Raw genomic sequence first — 9,135 nt, forward strand, 5'->3', positions numbered from 1 at the left:
TTCTAATTTGTGTCACAATTATTTTGTGTCCCTTTGATTCCCCTGTAAAATTGGTAGCTTCTTGAAATGAGGTATTATGCCTTCATTTTATTTATCTTCTTTTTCCAACTTCATTGTTTAACTGAAACTACTTTCTCCAGTTACCAGTTTTCAGGATCTTAATTGCTTAATCTAAAAACTAATCCAGGGAGCAGCTAGGTGGCACAGTGGATAAAATACCAGCCCTGGATTCAGGAGGACCTGAGTTCAAATCCGACCTCAGACACTTGATGCTTCCTAGCTGTGTGACCCTGGGCAAGTCACTTAACCCTCATTGCCCCGCCCCCCCCCAAAAAAAAAAAAACCGAATCCAAAAATCTCAGTCTTCATCCCCCTTAACATCTCTGTAGCATTCAGCTTTGTCAATGACCTTCACCATCTGGATACTTTGTCCTCTTCAAGATTTTTGTGTTACTGCTCTCTCCTATCTTTCTGATCACTCCTCTTCTTTCATGGTTCTTCCCCCATGTCACAACCAAGGCTCTATCCTGAACCCCTCTCTCTTTTGGCTCTAAACTTATCTCACCTGATCCCATCAACTCCCATGGGTTCAGTCATCTCTATGCAGATGATGCCCAGATCTCTCCATCCAATCCTAGTCTCTCTGCTGAGTTGCAGTCACATCTCTAAGTGCCTTTGTTGTAGTTATTGTTTTAGAGGCATTTTATCTAGACAATTGAAAACAATTCATTATTCAGAAGCAGTGAAAGAGAAATCAAGCCAAACACTTTATCCCATACTCCCTTCTTTATAGCTAAAGCAAAAGGCTTTCTGCTTTCAGGATAAAAAAACAAAATAGGCCATTTACATTTTGCTCCATAATAAAGCACAATGGCTACAAAAATATAATTGCAATAAGAGAAATTGGATTTTGGCTTGCACATGTTCAAGAAGGAAGTAAGATAGTGGATGAAGCGAGCACAATTCTACCTGCTGGTGTTTTTATATATCTCAGTTTTCACTTAAACGAAAGCTAGTCCCAATATTGGATCTAACTCTCACATTCCCCATCCGATGATGCTTATGTTTGCCTTACATAGAGGATAACTCAATAAGGCTTATGCTAATTACTGCTTGTTTGTTTTAGTCCATATGTTTCATAACATCTGTGGTATACACCAGATGCTCAATCCTTAACTTTAGGAGTTGAAAATTTAGATGCAATCTGAATTCTCTGAGCCAAGATCTTCTAGCTCTTCTGTTGTCTCTGGAAATGAAATCTCCAAAGGACATATTTTACCTACCACAGTCTGCCATAGTCCATATCCCTGTCCTCTGAGCATATCATTCTCCAACAGCACTAAACTGTACATAGCAGATAGGACCAAAGTGTCCTTTGTCAGATTCTAGCTCTTCTCCACTATTATAATCATATTTATAAAGCTTAATATCTTGCCTACCTGCAAGAACAAATTCTCTAGGTGAAGAGATACAGAATGGATTGGAACAGGAGCTTCAAAGGATTTAATTGGTTCCAGACTTACTGCATTGTTAAAAGCCACAGATCTCCCTTAAGTAATTACTAGAGAATCTCCTTTAGGAATATATTCCATGCTGCTCACATACTCAAAATTAAAAGACTTCATTTCTTTCCACTATCCTAGAGGCAGACAATTTTTAAAACCAGCTGAAACAATCTGTCATCTGTGCCATAAAGCCTTTTTAATACCAAAGGTGTGACAACTGATAGGTCCTGCTTCAGGCTTGTTTAAATAATACACATAAGAATTTATCCTGTCCACTCATCAGCAGGTAGGTGTTATCCAAAGTGAAACCCACACTCTTAATAATGTGTTCATGAGCCAAGGTAATCAGTACATCTTAAAAGAGCATCTCACACTTTGCCTGTAAAATCCGAAGCTGCTATAGCTACTTTTGGAGCATCTTTATTCAGTGTTGCATCCCATGCAGCACCCTTACCACCCCAAAATGTCTCAGTCCAGTCTTCCATATCTCCTTGCTGTTGCATAAGTTTACCATCTTTGCAGGTGCTGATTAGGAAATAGTTAAAAGACCTGAAGCCATGAAGGGCCACATGTGTCCTACGCGAGTGATTGGGGTCTGCCTGTGCCATGAGATTGTTGATGACTTCCTGCAGCTTCTGGGCAGCAGCTTAGGACAGTCCAGGAAAGCCCTGGTCCTAACACCAGGACTGGGCAGAGGGGGGAACACGGGGAGCTGGCCAGTTGGCAATGCTGAAGGAGCATACTCCAGTAGAGATCCAAATGGGCTCCAGTTACTGAAAAGAGAGAAGGAAGAGAGACAACAAAGGAGGAAGAAAAGGAAAAAAGTAGCACCTAGCCAGGCCCTACCAAGAGGAAGTTACCTTTTGAAAAATTGAATGTCCAGGGGCAGCTAGGTGGTGCAGTGGATAGAGCACTGGCCCTGGAGTCAGGAGGACCTGAGTTCAAATCCTCAGACACTTGACACTTACTAGTTGTGTGACCCTGGGCAAGTCACTTAACCCCAATTGCCTCACTAAAAAAAGAAAAAAAATCGTATGTCCCATAGGAATTTCAAGCTCAACAAATTCAAAACAGAACTCATCCCAACTTCCCTATTACTGCCAATAACACCCAGGCCTACAACTTCAGCATCTTCTTCAACTCACCACTCTCATCCCACATATCCAGTCCATTGTCAGATCTCATCATTTCTACCTTCACAATATCTCATATCTATAGGGCCCTTTCCACTCATATAGCCAAAAACCTAGTTCAGGCCTTCATCACTTTGTGCATGGACTACTGCAATAACCTTCTACCTAGTCTCCTTGCCTCAGATCCCTCCCACTCCAATTTATCCTCAGCTGTCAAGGTAATCTTTCTAAGAGCATGTCAAGAAACCCAAAAAAAGCAATCTCAAGGAACTCTAATGGCTCTCTCTTGCATCCTGAAGCAAGTAGTAAGATTTCTTTGGGGTATTTAAAGCTATTTATACCCTGGCTTCTTATCTTTACCATATTTTTACACCTTATTCTCTCTATTCAATTTCCAATCCAGTCTACTTGTTCCTCCAACCCCATACTCTATCTCTAGTATCCATAACTTTGCACTAGCTGTCTCCCATACCTGGAATGCTTGGCCCCCCTCACCTTCACCTCTTAGCTATTTCCTGGCTTCCTTCAAGAACCAGATCAAATCTAACCTTCTGCAAAAGTCCTCTTGTTCCCCACTCCCACCCAGTTTCTAATGCACTTCCCTGAGATAACCTTTCATCTACTCTTTTTATATCCTTTATCTATTTATTTATGTGCTCTCTCTCGTTTCTTACCTTTCATTGTGTCCACTGGATAGTGCCTGACACATAGTAAGCTTTCTTTCCCTCATTCCCCTGCCATTGGAAAATGTTTTTTGTTTTTTGTTTTTTTAAGTGAGGCAATTGGGGTTAAGTGACTTGCCCAGGGTCACACAGCTAGTAAGTGTTAAGTGTCTGAGGCCGGATTTGAACCCAGGTACTCCTGACTCCAGGGCTGGTGCTCTATCCACTGTGCTGCCTAGCTGCCCCCACATAGTAAGCTTTAATAAATACCTTTATATTCCCAGAGTTTAGGACAGTATCTTGCAAGTTAGGTGCTTCATGTCAGCTGAATGATCAAAATAGAGCCTTTCTTAGGGCATCCAACTTTTGTTCTCTTATCATTTGTTGAGCTCCTCTAATTTTACCCCAGTCCTAAAGAATTCAATCAAGGTGGGCAGCGAGGTGGTGCAGTGAATAAAGCACCAGCCCTGGATTCAGGAGGACCTGAGTTCAAATCTTACCTTAGACACTTGACACTACCTGTGTGACCCTGGGCAAGTCACTTAACCCCCACTGGCCTGCAAAAAAAACCCAACACAAATTCAATAAAAAATGAGCTGCAATATTCCAACAAATCTGACTAAACTGTGCATAGAACCTTACTTATTAGCACTTTTATTATTTTCTTTAAAATCTAACATTGTTCATCCATGTTGATTTAATTGACTAGCAGCTTTTATTCTCAAGAATATCACTAAAGATTAGACTTTGTATTTTATGCTTGGCTTAACTAACTGTAAGAATGTTTCTACTTTAGATTTTCTTTAGAGAGAGGGAATCAAAGGATGATACAGAACTGTGATTTCATCTGTTTGAGAAATTCAGCCTGTCTATCACTGAAGACCTCAAATCCTCCATAATTTATAGATCTTGTTGCCTCAGGCACTGAGAAATCAAATGTCTAGGATCATCTTAAGGACAATGAAATTCAAGATGTCAGATTGACTTTCCAAGAGAAAATGTCTTGAGGGCAAACAATAAATTGGTTGTAGTGGTTACAAGGTGGAGAGAAAGAATTCAATACTACAGTAGAAAATTAACAAAGTTTGGCACTGTTGGTGGAGTTGTGAACTGGTCTAATCATTCTGGAGAAGGATTTGGAAGTAGGCCAACGGGCTATAAAACTGTGCATACCCTTTGACCCAGCAATACCACTACTAGGTCTGTATCCCAATGAGATCAAAGAAACTGGAAAAGGACCTATTTGTACAAAAATATTTATAGCAGCTCTTTTTGTGGTGGCAAGGAATTGGAAATTGAGGGGATGCCCATCAATTGTATAATGACTGAACAACTTGTGGTGTATAATTGTGATGGAATATTATTGTGCTTTAAGAAATGATGAGCAGGGGCAGCTAGGCGGCGCAGTGGATAGAGCACAGACCCTGGATTCAGGAGGACCTGAGTTCAAATCCGGCCTCAGAAACTTTACACGCTTACTAGCTGTATGACCCTGGGCAAGTCACTTAACCCCAATTGCCTCACCCAAAAAAAAAAAATGCAGATTAAGAAATTATGTGCAGGATGGTTTCAGAAAAATCTGATGTCTTATATGAACCAATGGAAAGTGAAGTGAGCAGAACCAGAATATTGTACATGATAACAGCAATATGGTAATGATAATCAACTGTGGAAGACTTAGCCACTCTGATCAATATAATTTTCCAAAGGAAACCACAATAAAAAATGTTATCTAGAGGGAAAACTGATGAACTCCAGGTGCAGATTAATGCATAGTTTTTTCAATTTATTTTTCTTGTGTATGTGTGTGTTTTCTTTTGCAACATGGATAATATGGGGAAATGTTTAGTGGACATCTGCTTATCTTCTCGAGGGGCGGGAGGAAGGAGAGAGAATTTGGAACTCAAAAAAATGAATTTTGAAAATGTGTTTAAATGCAATTGGGAAATACTTAATGAAATAAAAATATACTTTAAAAGGACAATTAATAAAGTTTGACATGGTCCCTACCCAGTGATATGCAAAATCGTGATATATAAAGCAAGGGTTTGACTAGCTAAGCTGAGCTTGGACCTTGTGTCCTTGGCTGTCTTTTCCAGTTTGTGTTTCCTTATCTGGGCACAAACAGTGATCTTCAGATAGACATGTTCAGCTTTGGAGGCAGCTTCATGAATTTAAAGAGGTCAAGAGTACACAAAAGCACACATTGACAAATACATAAAACGATAACCCATAATTACTATAGTACTCTCATGGGAGGTAGGAAAGACTCCCAAGGGACTTGTGAACAGATTTCAGTCTGCACTGTGCTTGTATTGAGCTTCACTCAAGTTCATATCTTTTGGCTGACCAGTGGGGCGTGCATAATTAACCCCCCCCAGGTTCTGCTCTCTTTCTCCTCTCAGAAGACTATATAGCTTCCAGAAACACCTCCAGCTGGACAACTCATACCCAGAACTTCTTAAAGACTCCAGACTTCGAAAGCTCATGTGATAGCCACTAATGGCTATCAGGATCACTGGTCACTTGTGCTCACTCAGGGAAAGAAATTAAGAAGCAGAGAAGGGCTTAAGATTCAGCATGAGCTCATCTACATAAACATATGCTCTCCCTGTAATATGCAGTCATAATTACTGCTAGGGACGGGAAAGGAGAGAGACAGATCCTTTCCACAAGTCTATATGGAAGTCTGAGGGAAAGTTGTTTCATCTCATGCTACTCCTTCAAAAGAAAGAAAAAGAGAAAGGTCAGAGACTTTGGCCTCTCCTTTGAAGCTTACTGAGTAAGCAGCTATTCTGGGATCCCGTGCCAACCCCTTTGGAAACTCCCTCCCCCACCGGGACAAAGGGCCCAGAGATCTGCAGTCTCTGGTTGCATGTGCCCTTTAGCTTGAGGCGAGAGAACGTGTCTCTCTCAAAGTGGCTCAACCGGAAGGTCCAAGGGAAGGGGCCAGGGCAAGCTGAGCTCCACAGGAAGTATCCCAATTCCCCCAGAACCAAATGGCTCACCCATTACCTCCATCCCTCCTTTGTAGTTTTGTTTGTTTATTGGCCCTCCCACACTTGTTCAGTCTCACAGTCAGCCTGTGTCAGAGACAGGAATTCGGCCGAGGTCTTCCTCACTAAGTCAGGCTCTTGGATTGCTTTAAACATTCACAGCTTAGAGGGCAGCTAGGTGGCGCAATGGATAAAGCACCAGTCCTGGAGTCAGGAGAACCTGAGTTCAAATGTGACCTCAGACACGTGACACTTACTAGCTCTGTGACCCTGGGCACTTAACCCTCATTGCCCCGCCTCCCCCCAAACAAAACAAAACATTCACAGCCTCTAATATAGTGGAGAGCTAAATTCTGGCTCACATAATTCTGGCTGTGAGACCCTGGGCAAGTCACAAGCTCCGTGCCCTAGACCAGGGATTCTTTAACTTTTTCCACCCTCAACCCCTTTTTGCCCAACAAATTTTAACAAGAACCCAGGTATATAGATATACAAAAGAGGTATACAAAGCAAACATTTAGTGCCAAATTTTTCTTGATCCCACATTCGGTTACACAACCCCAGTTTAGGAAGCCCTAAGCAACTCTCCAAAACGGGAAATTACAGAGAAAGTGATAACTTGCTTTGGTAGAGGTAGTTTCTCACCCAGGAATTTTTATTTTGAATTGATTTACCTTTGTCCATGTTGTTTTCCCTCAGAGAACATAAGCTCCCCAGGGGCAAGGACTGTTTTGTTGTCTCTGAATCCCTAACCTAATACAGAATAAACACTTAAATATTTGTTGAATAAATGAATGAATGGCCCAAATGCCCCTTCCTTAGTTCCTTTTCCCACCACTCACCCCTCCGCCCCCCCCCACACACACACACTTTGAAGATCGGTTAGCTTTTTCTGCTTACTTTATCTTTCATCCGGTCTGGAATTCTCTCCCTCCTCTTCTGCTAACTTCCTTCCATTCTCAGCTAAAGTCTTACCTTCTGTGAGAAGTCTTTCCCAGTCCCACTTAATGCTAGCACCTTCCCTCAGATTACCTCCAAATTATCCTGTATATATCACATTTGTACACAGCTTGTTTGCATGTTGTCTCTCCCTCGAATGTAAGCTCCCTGAGGACAAGGATTGTTTGGACCTTTTTTTTTCCTTTTTTTTTTAATCCTTAGCACTGTGCCTGACATATTACAGGCACTTAATAAATGCTTTCGGGCAACATTTACTAAGGGCCTGCTATGTACCAGGCACTCTGATAAACGTTGGAGATACAAAGGAAAACCAAAAAAACACATGTAGGAGGAGTTTCAGAAATATTTGATTAATCGATTGACTTACTGACCCAATTCTGCGGTCACTCCCTCCTGACCCCATTCGGCTGACATTGCGTCCACCCTCCCAATCTCTAATCTCTCAATTATGACAAGTTTTCTTTTGCTTCCTATTTACTTTTAAAATGTGAAAATGGGGGAGTAAGGAAAAGGTAAAACCCACCTTAGGGAGGCAGTGTCACCCATCAGTTCAGCCTGATTTCAGTACTCAGCCTGAGTACTGAAAAAAAAAATCGACATCATTAGTACATCCTTAGGGTACACTTGTTCATAGTAAACGACTGTTGGAAAAGGACAGAGAAAAAGAAATCACAGGGAGGGAAGGAAGGAAAGGACGAAGGGAGGAAGGTAGTATATAATCGGGCGGATGGATGGATGGATGGATGGATGGATGGATGGATGGATGGATGGATGGATGGATGGATGGATGGATGGATGATGGATGGATGGATGATGGATGGATGGATGGATGAATGCGGCTAGTCTCAGATCTCTGGTATCTCGGTCCCCCAACAGCTAAACAGAGAGCCCCGCGTTTCAGAACAGCAACAGCAACAATCGAGGATTCAGGGTTCTGTTTGCAAACAAAGAGGGAGTTCCCCCAACAGCGAGCATGCAGGACGACGGTATTATTCTTCCTAGAGTGAACTTTACATTCTCAAAAGTTTGGGGGGGGGGGGGGTGTTAGTTGTTGTTGTTGTTGCTGAAGCTGTTGTTGTTGTTGTTTCGTTGTGTTACATTTTAAACAATCGGTTTCAAGTTTCTACCAAGGGAAAAAAAAAAGGCAGGGTGGAGTACTGTCGCTTTCGATACGCATGCGCAGAAAAATCCGCCCTTCCTGTTTGTGAAATGAAACTAACCTTCCAGGAACGCTTTAGTTTCATCAGAATTGTTTAAATTAAATTAAACATTAGCAAAGTTTTTCCTTGTACTAAAGATTGTGCATGGAATTTTTGATGTGGAAGCGATAGAAAAAAGTTATACGCCCAACGTGGGGCTCGAACCCACGACCCTGGGATTAAGAGTCCCATGCTCTACCGACTGAGCTAGCCGGGCAACCCTAAAGAGTGGCTACTTTTTTACCTTCTTGATACGTATATATGAGTCACCAACTTTTTTCCGCTCCCTTGTAAATTTCAATTTTGTTTTCGAGCTAAAATGGGTAAAGGGAGAGGCTCCATTACACGCCGATTACATGGCACCAGTGGAATTTAAGGACGTTTGTGCTCGCCCCATGGAAGTTCGCTGAAAGATAAGTTTTAGTAGGGATACAAAGTCAAAGTTTTGGCGTCATCGTAAGCATTCTTTAGCGGAAAAGGAAAGGATAATGTTTTGTTAAGACACTTTTGTTAAGGGAAGAGAAGTAGAAAAAGAACAATTGAGTAACTCAAAAAACGTGGACACGAAGGGTGGAGTAATACATCAAAATCGAAAGCAACTCAGCCTAATTAAGATGGAGGGGTTGGGGGGACGACACCAAAACCACAAAGAAAGAAAAGCCAGAGCTAGGAGAAGCTGT

General features: G+C 41.8%; 1 non-coding gene and 1 pseudogene across 1 annotated transcript; both read right to left on the reverse strand.

Moving 5' to 3' along the window:
* Window positions 1-715: 715 nt before the first annotated feature.
* On the reverse strand, window positions 716-2,120 carry LOC122741420 (annotated as a pseudogene).
* A 6,479-nt stretch (window positions 2,121-8,599) lies between these two features.
* TRNAK-CUU lies at window positions 8,600-8,672 on the reverse strand. The gene has a single exon. It is a non-coding gene; the product is annotated as a tRNA-Lys (tRNA).
* Between the last annotated feature and the right edge of the window lie 463 nt (window positions 8,673-9,135).

Source organism: Dromiciops gliroides, chromosome 2, assembly GCF_019393635.1.
Source record: "Dromiciops gliroides isolate mDroGli1 chromosome 2, mDroGli1.pri, whole genome shotgun sequence".
Taxonomy (NCBI): Eukaryota; Metazoa; Chordata; class Mammalia; order Microbiotheria; family Microbiotheriidae; genus Dromiciops; species Dromiciops gliroides.